At 65.3% G+C, this 18,613-nt stretch overlaps 2 protein-coding genes across 3 annotated transcripts in view; one reads left to right on the top strand and one right to left on the bottom strand.

The window, feature by feature from the left end:
* The window catches only part of LOC132830321 (heparin cofactor 2-like), a 182,452-nt gene that overhangs the window by 107,208 nt on the left and 56,631 nt on the right, over positions 1–18,613 (top strand). The gene's annotated exons all lie outside the window — the stretch shown is intronic.
* The window catches only part of nle1 (notchless homolog 1 (Drosophila)), a 257,228-nt gene that overhangs the window by 208,645 nt on the left and 29,970 nt on the right, over positions 1–18,613 (bottom strand). The gene's annotated exons all lie outside the window — the stretch shown is intronic.

Genomic DNA, 18,613 nt, shown 5'->3' with positions numbered 1-18,613 from the left:
GGGACTCTCTCTGCTCCCCGCTCCGGGACTGACTCTGCTCCCCGCTGCGGAACTGACTCTGCTCCCCGCTCCGGGACTCTCTCTGCACCCCGCTCCGGGACTCTCTCTGCTCCCCGCTCCGGGACTGACTCTGCTCCCCGCTCCGGGACTCTCTCTGCACCCCGCTCCGGGACTCTCTCTGCTCCCCGCTCCGGGACTGACTCTGCTCCCCGTTCCGGGATTCTCTCTGTTTCCCGCTCCGGGACTCTCTCTGCTCCCCGCTCTGGGATTCTCTCTGTTCCCCTCTCCGGGATTCTCTCTGTTCCCCTCTCCGGGACACCCTCTGTTCCCCGCTCCGGGACACTCTCTGTACCCCGCTCCGGGGCTCTCTCTACTCCCCACTCCGGGACTGACTCTGCTCCCTGCTTCGTGACTGTCTCTGCTCCCCGTTCCGGGACTGACTCTGCTCCCTGCTCCAGGACTCTCCCTACTCCCCGCTCCGGTTCTCTCTCTGTTCCCCGCTTTGGGACTCTCTCTGTTTCCCGCTCCGGGACTCTCTCTGCTCCCCGGTCCGGGATTCTCTCTGTTCCCCTCTCCGGGAGTTTCTCTGCTCCCCGCTCCGGGGCTCTCTCTGCTCCCTGCTCCGGGACTCTCTCTCTGCTCCCCGCTCCGGGCTTCTCTGTTCCCCGCTCCGGGACTGACTCTGCTCCCTGCTCCAGGACTCCCTCTGCTCCCCGCTCTGGGACTCTCTCTGCTCCCCGCTCTGGGACTCTCTCTGCTCCCCGCTTTGGGACTCTCTCTGTTCTCCTCTCCGGGAGTCTCTCTGATCCCCACTCCGGGTCTCTCTCTGCTCCCCGTTCCGGGACTGACTCTGCTCCCTGCTCCGGGACTCTCTCTGCTCCCCGTTCCGGGACTCTCTCTGCTCCGTGCTCCAGGTCTCTCTCTGCTCCCCGCTCCGGGACTCTCTCTGCTCCCCGCTCCGGGACTGACTCTGCTCCCCGCTCCGGTACTCTCTCTGTTCCCCGCTCCAGGACTCTCACTGCTTCTCGCTCCAGGACTCTCTCTGTTTCCCCTCCGGGACACTCTCGGTTCCCCGCTCTGGGACTCTCTCTGCTCCCCACTCCGGCACTCACTCTGCTCCCCGTTCCGGGACTGACTCTGCTCCTCGCTCCGGGACTCTCTCTGTTCCCCGCTCCAGGACTGACTCTGCTCCATGCTCCGGGACTCTCTCTGTTCTCCATTCCGGGACTCTCTGCTCCCCGCTATGGGACTGACTCAGCTCCACGCTCCGGAACTGACTCTGCTCCCGGTTCCGGGATTCCCTCCGTTTCCCACTCCGGGACACTCTCTGCTTCCTGCTCCGGGATTCTCCTGTTCCCCTCTCCGGGAGTCTCTCTGCTCCCCGCTCCGGGACACTCTCTGTGACCTGCTCCAGGGCTCTCTCTGCCCCCTATTCTGGGACTGACTCTGCTCCCTGCTCCAGGACTCTCTTTGCTCCCCGCTCCAGGACTGACTCTGCTCCCTGCTTCGCGACTCTCTCTGCTCCCCGTTCCGGGACTGTCTCTGCTCCCCGCTCCGGGATTCTCTCTGCTCCCCGCTCCGGGACTGACTCTGTTCCCCGCTCCGGAACTGACTCTGCTCCCCGCTCCAGGACAGTCACTGCTCCCCGCTCCGGGACGCGCTCAGTTCCCCACTCCGGGACTCTCTCTGTTCCCCGCTCCGGAACTGTCTCTGCTCCCCAGCTCCGGGACTCTCTCTGTTTCCCGCTCCGGGACTGTCTCTCTGCTCCCCGCTCCGGGATTCTCTCTGTTCCCCACTCCGGGACTGACTCTGTTCCCCGCTCCAGAACTCTCTCTGCTCTCCGCTCTGGGACTCACTCTGTTCCCCTCTCTGGTACTCTTTCTGTTCCCCGCTCCGGGACTGACTCTGCTCCCCGCTCCGGGACTGACTCTGCTCCCTGCTCCAGGACTCTCTCTGCTCCCCGCTTTGGGACTGTTTCTGCTCCCCGCTCCGGGATTCTCTCTGCTCCCCGCTCTGGCACTCGCTCTGCTCCCCGTTCCGGGACTGACTCTGCTCCCTGCTCCGCGACTCTCTCTGCTCCCCGTTCCGGGACTCTCTCTGCTCCGTGCTCCAGGTCTGTCTCTGCTCCCCGCTCCGGGACTCTCTCTGCTCCCCGCTCCGGGACTCTCTCTGTTCCCCGCTCCGGGACTGACCCTGCACCCCGCTCCGGGACTCTCTCTGCTCCCCGCTCCGGGACTGACTCTGCTCCCCGCTCCGGGACTCTCTCTGCTCCCCGTTCCGGGACTCTCTCTGCTCCGTGCTCCAGGTCTCTCTCTGCTCCCCGCTCCGGGACTCTCTCTGCTCCCCGCTCCGGGACTCTCTCTGTTCCCCGCTCCGGGACTGACTCTGCTCCCCGCTCCGGTACTCTCTCTGTTCCCCGCTCCAGGACTCTCACTGCTTCTCGCTCCAGGACTCTCTCTGTTTCCCCTCCGGGACACTCTCGGTTCCCCGCTCTGGGACTCTCTCTGCTCCCCGCTCCGGCACTCGCTCTGCTCCCCGTTCCAGGACTGACTCTGCTCCTCGCTCCGGGACTCTCTCTGCTCCCCGCTCCGGGATTCTCTGTTCCCCGCTCCGGGACTGACTCTGCTCCCCGCTCCGGGTCTCTCGCTGCTCCCCGTTCCGGGACTCAATTTGCTCCCTACTCTGGAAATCTCTCTGTTTCCCGCTCCGGGACTCTCTCTCTTCCCTGCTCCAGGACTCTCTCTGCTCCCCGCTCCGGGACACTCTCTGCTCCCCACTCCGGGACTCTCTCTGTTCCCCGCTCCGGGGCTGACACTGCTCCCCGCTCTGGGACTGACTCTGCTCCCCGCTCCGGGACTCTCTCTGTTCCCCATTCCGGGACACTCTCTGCACCCCGCTCCGGGACACTCTCTGCTCCCCGCTCCGGGATTCTCTCTGCTCCCCGCTCCGGGACTGACTCTGCTCCCCATTCCGGGACTCTCTCTGTTCCTCATTCCGGGACACACTCTGCTCCCCGCTCCGGAACTGACTCTGTTCCCTGCTCCAGGATTATCTATGTTTCCCTCTCCGGGAGTCTCTCTGCTCCCCGCTCCGGGACTCTCTCTCTGCTCCCCGCTCCGGGTTTCTCTGTTCCCCGCTCCGGGACTGACTCTGCTCCCTGCTCCAGGACTCTCTCTGCTCCCCGCTCCGGGACTTTCTCTGTTCCCCGCTCCGGGACTGACTCTGCTCCCCGCTCCGGTACTCTCTCTGTTCCCCGCTCCAGGACTCTCACTGCTTCTCGCTCCAGGACTCTCTCTGTTTCCCCTCCGGGACACTCTCGGTTCCCCGCTCTGGGACTCTCTCTGCTCCCCGCTCCGGCACTCGCTCTGCTCCCCGTTCCAGGACTGACTCTGCTCCTCGCTCCGGGACTCTCTCTGCTCCCCGCTCCGGGATTCTCTGTTCCCCGCTCCGGGACTGACTCTGCTCCCCGCTCCGGGTCTCTCGCTGCTCCCCGTTCCGGGACTCAATTTGCTCCCTACTCTGGAAATCTCTCTGTTTCCCGCTCCGGGACTCTCTCTCTTCCCTGCTCCAGGACTCTCTCTGCTCCCCGCTCCGGGACACTCTCTGCTCCCCACTCCGGGACTCTCTCTGTTCCCCGCTCCGGGGCTGACACTGCTCCCCGCTCTGGGACTGACTCTGCTCCCCGCTCCGGGACTCTCTCTGTTCCCCATTCCGGGACACTCTCTGCACCCCGCTCCGGGACACTCTCTGCTCCCCGCTCCGGGATTCTCTCTGCTCCCCGCTCCGGGACTGACTCTGCTCCCCATTCCGGGACTCTCTCTGTTCCTCATTCCGGGACACACTCTGCTCCCCGCTCCGGAACTGACTCTGTTCCCTGCTCCAGGATTATCTATGTTTCCCTCTCCGGGAGTCTCTCTGCTCCCCGCTCCGGGACTCTCTCTCTGCTCCCCGCTCCGGGTTTCTCTGTTCCCCGCTCCGGGACTGACTCTGCTCCCTGCTCCAGGACTCTCTCTGCTCCCCGCTCCGGGACTCTCTCTGTTCCCCGCTCCGGGACAGACTCTGCTCCCCGCTCCAGGACAGACTCTGCACCCCGCTCCGGATCTCTCTCTGCTCCCCGCTCCGGGACTGACTCTGCTCCCCGCTGCGGAACTGACTCTGATCCCCGCTCCGGGACTCTCTCTGCACCCCGCTCCGGGACTCTCTCTGCTCCCCGCTCCAGGACTCTCTCTGCACCCCGCTCCGGGACTCTCTCTGCTCCCCGCTCCGGGACTGACTCTGCTCCCCGCTCCGGGACTCTCTCTGCTCCCCGCTATGGGACTGACTCTGCTCCCCACTCCGAGACTGTCTCTGCTCACCACTATGGGACTGACTCTGCTCCGCGCTTTGGGACTGACTCTGCTCCGCGCTCCGGGAATCTCTCTGCTTCCCGCTCCGGGACACTCTCTGTACCCCGCTCCGGGGCTCTCTCTGCTCCCCACTCCGGGACCGACTCTGCTCCCTGCTTTGGGACTCTCTCTGTTCCCCGCTCCGGGACTGACCCTGCACCCCGCTCCGGGACTCTCTCTGCTCCCCGCTCCGGGACTGACTCTGCTCCCCGCTCCGGGACTCTCTCTGCTCCCCGTTCCGGGACTCTCTCTGCTCCGTGCTCCAGGTCTCTCTCTGCTCCCCGCTCCGGGACTCTCTCTGCTCCCCGCTCCGGGACTCTCTCTGTTCCCCGCTCCGGGACTGACTCTGCTCCCCGCTCCGGTACTCTCTCTGTTCCCCGCTCCAGGACTCTCACTGCTTCTCGCTCCAGGACTCTCTCTGTTTCCCCTCCGGGACACTCTCGGTTCCCCGCTCTGGGACTCTCTCTGCTCCCCGCTCCGGCACTCGCTCTGCTCCCCGTTCCAGGACTGACTCTGCTCCTCGCTCCGGGACTCTCTCTGCTCCCCGCTCCGGGATTCTCTGTTCCCCGCTCCGGGACTGACTCTGCTCCCCGCTCCGGGTCTCTCGCTGCTCCCCGTTCCGGGACTCAATTTGCTCCCTACTCTGGAAATCTCTCTGTTTCCCGCTCCGGGACTCTCTCTCTTCCCTGCTCCAGGACTCTCTCTGCTCCCCGCTCCGGGACACTCTCTGCTCCCCACTCCGGGACTCTCTCTGTTCCCCGCTCCGGGGCTGACACTGCTCCCCGCTCCGGGACTCTCTCTGCTCCCCGCTCTGGGACTGACTCTGCTCCCCGCTCCGGGACTCTCTCTGTTCCCCATTCCGGGACACTCTCTGCACCCCGCTCCGGGACACTCTCTGCTCCCCGCTCCGGGAGTCTCTCTGCTCCCCGCTCCGGGACTGACTCTGCTCCCCATTCCGGGACTCTCTCTGTTCCTCATTCCGGGACACACTCTGCTCCCCGCTCCGGAACTGACTCTGTTCCCTGCTCCAGGATTATCTATGTTTCCCTCTCCGGGAGTCTCTCTGCTCCCCGCTCCGGGACTCTCTCTCTGCTCCCCGCTCCGGGTTTCTCTGTTCCCCGCTCCGGGACTGACTCTGCTCCCTGCTCCAGGACTCTCTCTGCTCCCCGCTCCGGGACTCTCTCTGTTCCCCGCTCCGGGACAGACTCTGCTCCCCGCTCCAGGACAGACTCTGCACCCCGCTCCGGATCTCTCTCTGCTCCCCGCTCCGGGACTGACTCTGCTCCCCGCTGCGGAACTGACTCTGATCCCCGCTCCGGGACTCTCTCTGCACCCCGCTCCGGGACTCTCTCTGCTCCCCGCTCCAGGACTCTCTCTGCACCCCGCTCCGGGACTCTCTCTGCTCCCCGCTCCGGGACTGACTCTGCTCCCCGCTCCGGGACTCTCTCTGCTCCCCGCTATGGGACTGACTCAGCTCCCCGCTCCGGAACTGACTCTGCTCCCCGCTCCAGGATTCTCTCTGTTCCCCTCTCCGGGAAACCCTCTGTTCCCCGCTCTGGGACTCACTCTGCTCCCCACTCCGAGACTGTCTCTGCTCACCACTATGGGACTGACTCTGCTCCGCGCTTTGGGACTGACTCTGCTCCGCGCTCCGGGAATCTCTCTGCTTCCCGCTCCGGGACACTCTCTGTTCCCCGCTCCAGGATTCTCTATGTTTCCCTCTCCGGGAGTCTCTCTGCTCCCCGCTCCGGGACTCTCTCTCTGCTCCCCGCTCCGGGTTTCTCTGTTCCCCGCTCCGGGACTGACTCTGCTCCCTGCTCCAGGACTCTCTCTGCTCCCCGCTTTGGGACTGTCTCTGCTCCCCGCTCCGGGACTCTCTCAGCCCTCCGCTCCGGGACTCTCTCTGTTCCCCGCTCCGGGACAGACTCTGCTCCCCGCTCCAGGACAGACTCTGCACCCCGCTCCGGATCTCTCTCTGCTCCCCGCTCCGGGACTGACTCTGCTCCCCGCTGCGGAACTGACTCTGATCCCCGCTCCGGGACTCTCTCTGCACCCCGCTCCGGGACTCTCTCTGCTCCCCGCTCCGGGACTGACTCTGCTCCCCGCTCCGGGACTCTCTCTGCTCCCCGCTATGGGACTGACTCAGCTCCCCGCTCCGGAACTGACTCTGCTCCCCGCTCCAGGATTCTCTCTGTTCCCCTCTCCAGGAAACCCTCTGTTCCCCGCTCTGGGACTCACTCTGCTCCCCACTCCGAGACTGTCTCTGCTCACCACTATGGGACTGACTCTGCTCCGCGCTTTGGGACTGACTCTGCTCCGCGCTCCGGGAATCTCTCTGCTTCCCGCTCCGGGACACTCTCTGTACCCCGCTCCGGGGCTCTCTCTGCTCCCCACTCCGGGACCGACTCTGCTCCCTGCTTTGGGACTCTCCCTGCTCCCCGCTCCGGGGCTCTCTCTGCTCCCCGTTCCGGCACTGATTCTGCTCCCTGCTCCGCGACTCTCTCTGCTCCCCGACTCTCTCTGCTCCCCGTTCCGGGACTGACTCTGTTCCCCGCTCCAGGATTCTCTCTGTTTCCCGCTACGGGATTCTCTCTGTTTCCCGCTCCGGGACTGACTCTGCTCCCTGCTCCAGGACTCTCCCTACTCCCTGCTCCGGGATTCTCTCTGCTCCCCGCTTTGGGTCTCTCTCTGCTCCCCGCTCCGGGATTCTCTCTGTTTCCCGCTCTGGAACTCTCTCTGCTCCCCGGTCCGGGATTCTCTCTGTTCCCCTCTCCGGGAGTATCTCTGCTTCCCGCTCCGGGGCTCTCTCTGCTCCCTGCTCCGGGACTTTCTCTCTGCTCCCCGCTCCGGGCTTCTCTTTTCCCCGCTCCGGGACTGACTCTGCTCCCTGCTCCAGGACTCCCTCTGCTCCCCGCTCCGGGACTCTCTCTGCTCTCCGCTCCGGGACTCTCTCTGTTCCCCTCTCCGGGAGTCTCTCTGTTCCCCTCTCCGGGAGTCTCTCTGATCCCCGCTCCGGGGCTCTCTCTGCTCCCTGCTCCGGGACTGTCTCTGCTCCCCGCTCCGGGACTCTCTCTGTTCCCTGCTCCAGGACTCTCTCTGCTCCCCGCTCAGGGACTCTCTCTGCTCCCCGCTTTGGGACTGTCTCTGCTCCCCGCTCCGGGACTCTCTCTGCTTCCCGCTCCAGGACTCTCACTGTTTCCCCTCCGGGACACTCTCGGTTCCCCGCTCTGGGACTCTCTCTGCTCCCCGCTCCGGCACTCGCTCTGCTCCCCGTTCCGGGACTGTCTCTGCTCCCCGTTCCGGGACTGTCTCTGCTCCCCTCTCCGGGAGTCTCTCTGCTCCCCGCTCCGGGACACTCTCTCTGCTCCCCGCTCCGGGTTTCTCTGCTCCCCGCTCCGGGACTGACTCTGCTCCCTGCTCCAGGACTCTCTCTGCTCCCCGCTTTAGGACTGTCTCTGCTCCCCGCTCCGGGACTCTCTCAGCCCTCCGCTCCGGGATTCTCTCTGTTCCCCGCTCCGGGACAGACTCTGCTCCCCGCTCCAGGACAGACTCTGCTCCCCGCTCCGGGACTCTCTCTGCTCCCTGCTCCGGGACTGACTCTGCTCCCCGCTGCGGAACTGACTCTGCTCCCCGCTCCGGGACTCTCTCTGCACCCCGCTCCGGGACTCTCTCTGCTCCCCGCTCCGGGACTGACTCTGCTCCCCGCTCCGGGACTCTCTCTGCTCCCCGCTATGGGACTGACTCAGCTCCCCGCTCCGGAACTGACTCTGCTGCCCGCTCCAGGATTCTCTCTGTTCCCCTCTCCGGGAAACCCTCTGTTCCCCGCTCTGGGACTCACTCTGCTCCCCATTCCGAGACTGTCTCTGCTCACCACTATGGGACTGACTCTGCTCCGCGCTTTGGGACTGACTCTGCTCCGCGCTCCGGGAATCTCTCTGCTTCCCGCTCCGGGACACTCTCTGTACCCCGCTCCGGGGCTCTCTCTGCTCCCCACTCCGGGAACGACTCTGCTCCCTGCTTTGGGACTCTCCCTGCTCCCCGCTCCGGGGCTCTCTCTGCTCCCCGTTCCGGGACTGACTCTGCTCCCTGCTCCAGGATTCTCTCTGTTTCCCGCTACGGGACTCTCTCTGCTCCCCGGTCCGGGATTCTCTCTGTTCCCCTCTCCGGGAGTCTCTCTGCTCCCCGCTCCGGGACTTTCTCTCTGCTCCCCGCTCCGGGTTTCTCTGTTCCCCGCTCCGGGACTGACTCTACTCCCTGCTCCGGGATTCTCTCTGCTCCCCGCTTTGGGACTCTCTCTGCTCCCCGCTTTGGGACTCTCTCTGTTTCCCGCTCCGGAAGTCTCTCTGCTCCCTGCTCCGGGATTCTCTCTGTTCCCCTCTCCGGGAGTCTCTCTGCTTCCCGCTCCGGGGCTCTCTCTGCTCCCTGCTCCGGGACTTTCTCTCTGCTCCCCGCTCCGGGCTTCTCTGTTCCCCGCTCTGGGACTGACTCTGCTCCCTGCTCCAGGACTCCCTCTGCTCCCCGCTCCGGGACTCTCTCTGCTCCCCGCTCTGGGACTCTCTCTGCTCCCCGCTCCGGGATTCTCTCTGTTTCCCGCTCCGGGAGTCTCTCTGCTCCCCGGTCCGGGATTCTCTCTGTTCCCCTCTCCGGGAGTCTCTCTGCTCCCCGCTCCGGGGCTCTCTCTGCTCCCTGCTCCGGGACTTTCTCTCTGCTCCCCGCTCCGGGCTTCTCTGTTCCCCACTCCGGGACTGACTCTGCTCCCTGCTCCAGGACTCCCTCTGCTCCCCGCTCCGGGACTCTCTCTGCTCCCCGCTTTGGGACTCTCTCTGTTCCCCTCTCCGGGAGTCTCTCTGATCCCCGCTCCGGGGCTCTCTCTGCTCCCGCTCCGGGACTGTCTCTCCTCCCCGCTCCGGGACTCTCTCTGCTCCCCGCTCCGGGACTCTCTCTGCTCCCCGCTCTGGGACTCACTCTGCTCCCCACTCCGAGACTGTCTCTGCTCACCACTATGGGACTGACTCTGCTCCGCGCTTTGGGACTGACTCTGCTCCGCGCTCCGGGAATCTCTCTGCTTCCCGCTCCGGGACACTCTCTGTACCCCGCTCCGGGGCTCTCTCTGCTCCCCACTCCAGGACCGACTCTGCTCCCTGCTTTGGGACTCTCCCTGCTCCCCGCTCCGGGGCTCTCTCTGCTCCCCGTTCCGGGACTGATTCTGCTCCCTGCTCCGCGACTCTCTCTGCTCCCCGACTCTCTATGCTCCCCGTTCCGGGACTGACTCTGTTCCCCGCTCCAGGATTCTCTCTGTTTCCCGCTCCGGGACTGACTCTGCTCCCTGCTCCAGGACTCTCCCTACTCCCTGCTCCGGGATTCTCTCTGCTCCCCGCTTTGGGACTCTCTCTGCTCCCCGCTCTGGGACTCTCTCTGCTCCCCGCTCCGGGATTCTCTCTGTTTCCCGCTCCGGAACTCTCTCTGCTCCCCGGTCCGGGATTCTCTCTGTTCCCCTCTCCGGGAGTATCTGTGCTTCCCGCTCCGGGGCTCTCTCTGCTCCCTGCTCCGGGACTTTCTCTCTGCTCCCCGCTCCGGGACTGACTCTGCTCCCTGCTCCAGGACTCCCTCTGCTCCCCGCTCCGGGACTCTCTCTGCTCCCCGCTTTGGGACTCTCTCTGTTCCCCTCTCCGGGAGTCTCTCTGATCCCCGCTCCGGGGCTCTCTCTGCTCCCTGCTCCGGCACTGTCTCTCCTCCCCGCTCCGGGACTCTCTCTGCTCCCCGCTCCGGGACTCTCTCTGCTCCCCGCTTTGGGACTGTCTCTGCTTCCCGCTCCGGGACTCTCTCTGCTCCCCACTCCGGGACTGACTCTGCTCCCCGTTCCGGTACTCTCTCTGTTCCCCGCTCCAGGACTCTCACTGCTTCCCGCTCCAGGACTCTCACTGTTTCCCCTCCGGGACACTCTCGGTTCCCCGCTCTGGGACTCTCTCTGCTCCCCGCTCCGGCACTCGCTCTGCTCCCCTTTCCGGGACTGACTCTGCTCCTCGCTTCGGGACTCTCTCTGTTCCCCGCTCCGGGACTCTCTCTGCTCCCCGCTTTGGGACTGTCTCTGCTTCCCGCTCCGGGACTCTCTCTGCTCCCCGCTCCGGGACTGACTCTGCTCCCCGTTCCGGTACTCTCTCTGTTCCCCGCTCCAGGACTCTCACTGCTTCCCGCTCCAGGACTCTCACTGTTTCCCCTCCGGGACACTCTCGGTTCCCCGCTCTGGGACTCTCTCTGCTCCCCGCTCCGGCACTCGCTCTGCTCCCCTTTCCGGGACTGACTCTGCTCCTCGCTTCGGGACTCTCTCTATTCCCCGCTCCTGGACTGACTCTGCTCCCCGCTCCGGGACTCTCTCTGCTCTCCGCTCTGGGACTCACTCTGTTCCCCTCTCTGGTACTCTTTCTGTTCCCCGCTGCGGGACTGACTCTGCTCCCTGCTCCAGGACTCTCTCTGCTCCCTGCTCCGGCACTGTCTCTCCTCCCCGCTCCGGGACTCTCTCTGCTCCCCGCTCCGGGACTCTCTCTGCTCCCCGCTTTGGGACTGTCTCTGCTTCCCGCTCCGGGACTCTCTCTGCTCCCCGCTCCGGGACTGACTCTGCTCCCCGTTCCGGTACTCTCTCTGTTCCCCGCTCCAGGACTCTCACTGCTTCCCGCTCCAGGACTCTCACTGTTTCCCCTCCGGGACACTCTCGGTTCCCCACTCTGGGACTCTCTCTGCTCCCCGCTCCGGCACTCGCTCTGCTCCCCTTTCCGGGACTGACTCTGCTCCTCGCTTCGGGACTCTCTCTGTTCCCCGCTCCTGGACTGACTCTGCTCCATGCTCCGGGACTCTCTCTGCTCCCCGCTCCGGGACTGACTCTGTTCCCCGCTCCGGAACTGACTCTGCTCCCCGCTCCAGGACAGTCACTGCTCCCCGCTCCGGGACGCGCTCAGTTCCCCACTCCGGGACTCTCTCTGTTCCCCGCTCCGGAACTGTCTCTGCTTCCCGCTTCGGGATTCTCTCTGCTCCCCAGCTCCGGGTCTCTCTCTGTTTCCCGCTCCGGGACTGTCTCTCTGCTCCCCGCTCCAGAACTCTCTCTGCTCTCCGCTCTGGGACTCACTCTGTTCCCCTCTCTGGTACTCTTTCTGTTCCCCGCTCCGGGACTGACTCTGCTCCCCGCTCCGGGACTGACTCTGCTCCCTGCTCCAGGACTCTCTCTGCTCCCCGCTTTGGGACTGTTTCTGCTCCCCGCTCCGGGATTCTCTCTGCTCCCCGCTCTGGCACTCGCTCTGCTCCCCGTTCCGGGACTGACTCTGCTCCCTGCTCCGCGACTCTCTCTGCTCCCCGTTCCGGGACTCTCTCTGCTCCGTGCTCCAGGTCTCTCTCTGCTCCCTGCTCCGGGACTGACTCTGCTCCCCACTCCGAGACTGTCTCTGCTCACCACTATGGGACTGACTCTGCTCCGCGCTTTGGGACTGACTCTGCTCCGCGCTTTGGGACTGACTCTGCTCCGCGCTCCGGGAATCTCTCTGCTTCCCGCTCCGGGACACTCTCTGTACCCCGCTCCGGGGCTCTCTCTGCTCCCCACTCCGGGACCGACTCTGCTCCCTGCTTTGGGACTCTCTCTGTTCCCCGCTCCGGGACTGACCCTGCACCCCGCTCCGGGACTCTCTCTGCTCCCCGCTCCGGGACTGACTCTGCTCCCCGCTCCGGGACTCTCTCTGCTCCCCGTTCCGGGACTCTCTCTGCTCCGTGCTCCAGGTCTCTCTCTGCTCCCCGCTCCGGGACTCTCTCTGCTCCCCGCTCCGGGACTCTCGCTGCTCCCCGCTCCGGGACTGACTCTGCTCCCCGCTCCGGTACTCTCTCTGTTCCCCGCTCCAGGACTCTCACTGCTTCTCGCTCCAGGACTCTCTCTGTTTCCCCTCCGGGACACTCTCGGTTCCCCGCTCTGGGACTCTCTCTGCTCCCCGCTCCGGCACTCGCTCTGCTCCCCGTTCCAGGACTGACTCTGCTCCTCGCTCCGGGACTCTCTCTGCTCCCCGCTCCGGGATTCTCTGTTCCCCGCTCCGGGACTGACTCTGCTCCCCGCTCCGGGTCTCTCGCTGCTCCCCGTTCCGGGACTCAATTTGCTCCCTACTCTGGAAATCTCTCTGTTTCCCGCTCCGGGACTCTCTCTCTTCCCTGCTCCAGGACTCTCTCTGCTCCCCGCTCCGGGACACTCTCTGCTCCCCACTCCGGGACTCTCTCTGTTCCCCGCTCCGGGGCTGACACTGCTCCCCGCTCCGGGACTCTCTCTGCTCCCCGCTCTGGGACTGACTCTGCTCCCCGCTCCGGGACTCTCTCTGTTCCCCATTCCGGGACACTCTCTGCACCCCGCTCCGGGACACTCTCTGCTCCCCGCTCCGGGATTCTCTCTGCTCCCCGCTCCGGGACTGACTCTGCTCCCCATTCCGGGACTCTCTCTGTTCCTCATTCCGGGACACACTCTGCTCCCCGCTCCGGAACTGACTCTGTTCCCTGCTCCAGGATTATCTATGTTTCCCTCTCCGGGAGTCTCTCTGCTCCCCGCTCCGGGACTCTCTCTCTGCTCCCCGCTCCGGGTTTCTCTGTTCCCCGCTCCGGGACTGACTCTGCTCCCTGCTCCAGGACTCTCTCTGCTCCCCGCTCCGGGACTCTCTCTGATCCCCGCTCCGGGACAGACTCTGCTCCCCGCTCCAGGACAGACTCTGCACCCCGCTCCGGATCTCTCTCTGCTCCCCGCTCCGGGACTGACTCTGCTCCCCGCTGCGGAACTGACTCTGATCCCCGCTCCGGGACTCTCTCTGCACCCCGCTCCGGGACTCTCTCTGCTCCCCGCTCCAGGACTCTCTCTGCACCCCGCTCCGGGACTCTCTCTGCTCCCCGCTCCGGGACTGACTCTGCTCCCCGCTCCGGGACTCTCTCTGCTCCCCGCTATGGGACTGACTCAGCTCCCCGCTCCGGAACTGACTCTGCTCCCCGCTCCAGGATTCTCTCTGTTCCCCTCTCCGGGAAACCCTCTGTTCCCCGCTCTGGGACTCACTCTGCTCCCCACTCCGAGACTGTCTCTGCTCACCACTATGGGACTGACTCTGCTCCGCGCTTTGGGACTGACTCTGCTCCGCGCTCCGGGAATCTCTCTGCTTCCCGCTCCGGGACACTCTCTGTTCCCCGCTCCAGGATTCTCTATGTTTCCCTCTCCGGGAGTCTCTCTGCTCCCCGCTCCGGGACTCTCTCTCTGCTCCCCGCTCCGGGTTTCTCTGTTCCCCGCTCCGGGACTGACTCTGCTCCCTGCTCCAGGACTCTCTCTGCTCCCCGCTCCGGGGCTCTCTCTGCTCCCCGTTCCGGCACTGATTCTGCTCCCTGCTCCGCGACTCTCTCTGCTCCCCGACTCTCTCTGCTCCCCGTTCCGGGACTGACTCTGTTCCCCGCTCCAGGATTCTCTCTGTTTCCCGCTACGGGATTCTCTCTGTTTCCCGCTCCGGGACTGACTCTGCTCCCTGCTCCAGGACTCTCCCTACTCCCTGCTCCGGGATTCTCTCTGCTCCCCGCTTTGGGTCTCTCTCTGCTCCCCGCTCCGGGATTCTCTCTGTTTCCCGCTCTGGAACTCTCTCTGCTCCCCGGTCCGGGATTCTCTCTGTTCCCCTCTCCGGGAGTATCTCTGCTTCCCGCTCCGGGGCTCTCTCTGCTCCCTGCTCCGGGACTTTCTCTCTGCTCCCCGCTCCGGGCTTCTCTTTTCCCCGCTCCGGGACTGACTCTGCTCCCTGCTCCAGGACTCCCTCTGCTCCCCGCTCCGGGACTCTCTCTGCTCCCCGCTTTGGGACTCTCTCTGTTCCCCTCTCCGGGAGTCTCTCTGTTCCCCTCTCCGGGAGTCTCTCTGATCCCCGCTCCGGGGCTCTCTCTGCTCCCTGCTCCGGGACTGTCTCTGCTCCCCGCTCCGGGACTCTCTCTGTTCCCTGCTCCAGGACTCTCTCTGCTCCCCGCTCAGGGACTCTCTCTGCTCCCCGCTTTGGGACTGTCTCTGCTCCCCGCTCCGGGACTCTCTCTGCTTCCCGCTCCAGGACTCTCACTGTTTCCCCTCCGGGACACTCTCGGTTCCCCGCTCTGGGACTCTCTCTGCTCCCCGCTCCGGGACTGTCTCTGCTCCCCGTTCCGGGACTGTCTCTGCTCCCCTCTCCGGGAGTCTCTCTGCTCCCCGCTCCGGGTTTCTCTGCTCCCCGCTCCGGGACTGACTCTGCTCCCCGCTTTAGGACTGTCTCTGCTCCCCGCTTTAGGACTGTCTCTGCTCCCCGCTCCGGGACTCTCTCAGCCCTCCGCTCCGGGATTCTCTCTGTTCCCCGCTCCGGGACAGACTCTGCTCCCCGCTCCAGGACAGACTCTGCTCCCCGCTCCGGGACTCTCTCTGCTCCCCGCTCCGGGACTGACTCTGCTCCCCGCTGCGGAACTGACTCTGCTCCCCGCTCCGGGACTCTCTCTGCACCCCGCTCCGGGACTCTCTCTGCTCCCCGCTCCGGGACTGACTCTGCTCCCCGCTCCGGGACTCTCTCTGCTCCCCGCTATGGGACTGACTCAGCTCCCCGCTCCGGAACTGACTCTGCTGCCCGCTCCAGGATTCTCTCTGTTCCCCTCTCCGGGAAACCCTCTGTTCCCCGCTCTGGGACTCACTCTGCTCCCCATTCCGAGACTGTCTCTGCTCACCACTATGGGACTGACTCTGCTCCGCGCTTTGGGACTGACTCTGCTCCGCGCTCCGGGAATCTCTCTGCTTCCCGCTCCGGGACACTCTCTGTACCCCGCTCCGGGGCTCTCTCTGCTCCCCACTCCGGGACCGACTCTGCTCCCTGCTTTGGGACTCTCCCTGCTCCCCGCTCCGGGGCTCTCTCTGCTCCCCGTTCCGGGACTGACTCTGCTCCCTGCTCCAGGATTCTCTCTGTTTCCCGCTACGGGACTCTCTCTGCTCCCCGGTCCGGGATTCTCTCTGTTCCCCTCTCCGGGAGTCTCTCTGCTCCCCGCTCCGGGACTTTCTCTCTGCTCCCCGCTCCGGGTTTCTCTGTTCCCCGCTCCGGGACTGACTCTACTCCCTGCTCCGGGATTCTCTCTGCTCCCCGCTTTGGGACTCTCTCTGCTCCCCGCTTTGGGACTCTCTCTGTTTCCCGCTCCGGAAGTCTCTCTGCTCCCTGCTCCGGGATTCTCTCTGTTCCCCTCTCCGGGAGTCTCTCTGCTTCCCGCTCCGGGGCTCTCTCTGCTCCCTGCTCCGGGACTTTCTCTCTGCTCCCCGCTCCGGGCTTCTCTGTTCCCCGCTCTGGGACTGACTCTGCTCCCTGCTCCAGGACTCCCTCTGCTCCCCGCTCCGGGACTCTCTCTGCTCCCCGCTCTGGGTCTCTCTCTGCTCCCCGCTCCGGGATTCTCTCTGTTTCCCGCTCCGGGAGTCTCTCTGCTCCCCGGTCCGGGATTCTCTCTGTTCCCCTCTCCGGGAGTCTCTCTGCTCCCCGCTCCGGGGCTCTCTCTGCTCCCTGCTCCGGGACTTTCTCTCTGCTCCCCGCTCCGGGCTTCTCTGTTCCCCACTCCGGGACTGACTCTGCTCCCTGCTCCAGGACTCCCTCTGCTCCCCGCTCCGGGACTCTCTCTGCTCCCCGCTTTGGGACTCTCTCTGTTCCCCTCTCCGGGAGTCTCTCTGATCCCCGCTCCGGGGCTCTCTCTGCTCCCGCTCCGGGACTGTCTCTCCTCCCCGCTCCGGGACTCTCTCTGCTCCCCGCTCCGGGACTCTCTCTGCTCCCCACTCCGAGACTGTCTCTGCTCACCACTATGGGACTGACTCTGCTCCGCGCTTTGGGACTGACTCTGCTCCGCGCTCCGGGAATCTCTCTGCTTCCCGCTCCGGGACACTCTCTGTACCCCGCTCCGGGGCTCTCTCTGCTCCCCACTCCAGGACCGACTCTGCTCCCTGCTTTGGGACTCTCCCTGCTCCCCGCTCCGGGGCTCTCTCTGCTCCCCGTTCCGGGACTGATTCTGCTCCCTGCTCCGCGACTCTCTCTGCTCCCCGACTCTCTCTGCTCCCCGTTCCGGGACTGACTCTGTTCCCCGCTCCAGGATTCTCTCTGTTTCCCGCTACGGGATTCTCTCTGTTTCCCGCTCCGGGACTGACTCTGCTCCCTGCTCCAGGACTCTCCCTACTCCCTGCTCCGGGATTCTCTCTGCTCCCCGCTTTGGGACTCTCTCTGCTCCCCGCTCTGGGACTCTCTCTGCTCCCCGCTCCGGGATTCTCTCTGTTTCCCGCTCCGGAACTCTCTCTGCTCCCCGGTCCGGGATTCTCTCTGTTCCCCTCTCCGGGAGTATCTGTGCTTCCCGCTCCGGGGCTCTCTCTGCTCCCTGCTCCGGGACTTTCTCTCTGCTCCCCGCTCCGGGACTGACTCTGCTCCCTGCTCCAGGACTCCCTCTGCTCCCCGCTCCGGGACTCTCTCTGCTCCCCGCTTTGGGACTCTCTCTGTTCCCCTCTCCGGGAGTCTCTCTGATCCCCGCTCCGGGGCTCTCTCTGCTCCCTGCTCCGGCACTGTCTCTCCTCCCCGCTCCGGGACTCTCTCTGCTCCCCGCTCCGGGACTCTCTCTGCTCCCCGCTTTGGGACTGTCTCTGCTTCCCGCTCCGGGACTCTCTCTGCTCCCCGCTCCGGGACTGACTCTGCTCCCCGTTCCGGGACTCTCTCTGTTCCCCGCTCCAGGACTCTCACTGCTTCCCGCTCCAGGACTCTCACTGTTTCCCCTCCGGGACACTCTCGGTTCCCCGCTCTGGGACTCTCTCTGCTCCCCGCTCCGGCACTCGCTCTGCTCCCCTTTCCGGGACTGACTCTGCTCCTCGCTTCGGGACTCTCTCTGTTCCCCGCTCCGGGACTCTCTCTGCTCCCCGCTTTGGGACTGTCTCTGCTTCCCGCTCCGGGACTCTCTCTGCTCCCCGCTCCGGGACTGACTCTGCTCCCCGTTCCGGTACTCTCTCTGTTCCCCGCTCCAGGACTCTCACTGCTTCCCGCTCCAGGACTCTCACTGTTTCCCCTCCGGGACACTCTCGGTTCCCCGCTCTGGGACTCTCTCTGCTCCCCGCTCCGGCACTCGCTCTGCTCCCCTTTCCGGGACTGACTCTGCTCCTCGCTTCGGGACTCTCTCTGTTCCCCGCTCCTGGACTGACTCTGCTCCCCGCTCCGGGACTCTCTCTGCTCTCCGCTCTGGGACTCACTCTGTTCCCCTCTCTGGTACTCTTTCTGTTCCCCGCTCCGGGACTGACTCTGCTCCCCGCTGCGGGACTGACTCTGCTCCCTGCTCCAGGACTCTCTCTGCTCCCTGCTCCGGCACTGTCTCTCCTCCCCGCTCCGGGACTCTCTCTGCTCCCCGCTCCGGGACTCTCTCTGCTCCCCGCTTTGGGACTGTCTCTGCTTCCCGCTCCGGGACTCTCTCTGCTCCCCGCTCCGGGACTGACTCTGCTCCCCGTTCCGATACTCTCTCTGTTCCCCGCTCCAGGACTCTCACTGCTTCCCGCTCCAGGACTCTCACTGTTTCCCCTCCGGGACACTCTCGGTTCCCCACTCTGGGACTCTCTCTGCTCCCCGCTCCGGCACTCGCTCTGCTCCCCTTTCCGGGACTGACTCTGCTCCTCGCTTCGGGACTCTCTCTGTTCCCCGCTCCTGGACTGACTCTGCTCCATGCTCCGGGACTCTCTCTGCTCCCCGCTCCGGGACTGACTCTGTTCCCCGCTCCGGAACTGACTCTGCTCCCCGCTCCAGGACAGTCACTGCTCCCCGCTCCGGGACGCGCTCAGTTCCCCACTCCGGGACTCTCTCTGTTCCCCGCTCCGGAACTGTCTCTGCTTCCCGCTTCGGGATTCTCTCTGCTCCCCAGCTCCGGGTCTCTCTCTGTTTCCCGCTCCGGGACTGTCTCTCTGCTCCCCGCTCCAGAACTCTCTCTGCTCTCCGCTCTGGGACTCACTCTGTTCCCCTCTCTGGTACTCTTTCTGTTCCCCGCTCCGGGACTGACTCTGCTCCCTGCTCCAGGACTCTCTCTGCTCCCCGCTCCGGGACTGTTTCTGCTCCCCGCTCCGGGATTCTCTCTGCTCCCCGCTCTGGCACTCGCTCTGCTCCCCGTTCCGGGACTGACTCTGCTCCCTGCTCCGCGACTCTCTCTGCTCCCCGTTCCGGGACTCTCTCTGCTCCGTGCTCCAGGTCTCT

Source organism: Hemiscyllium ocellatum, chromosome 31, assembly GCF_020745735.1.
Source record: "Hemiscyllium ocellatum isolate sHemOce1 chromosome 31, sHemOce1.pat.X.cur, whole genome shotgun sequence".
Classification (NCBI taxonomy): domain Eukaryota; kingdom Metazoa; phylum Chordata; class Chondrichthyes; order Orectolobiformes; family Hemiscylliidae; genus Hemiscyllium; species Hemiscyllium ocellatum.
The sequence above is the reverse complement of the archived record's forward strand: the minus strand, read 5'-3'. Positions and strand labels throughout refer to the sequence as shown.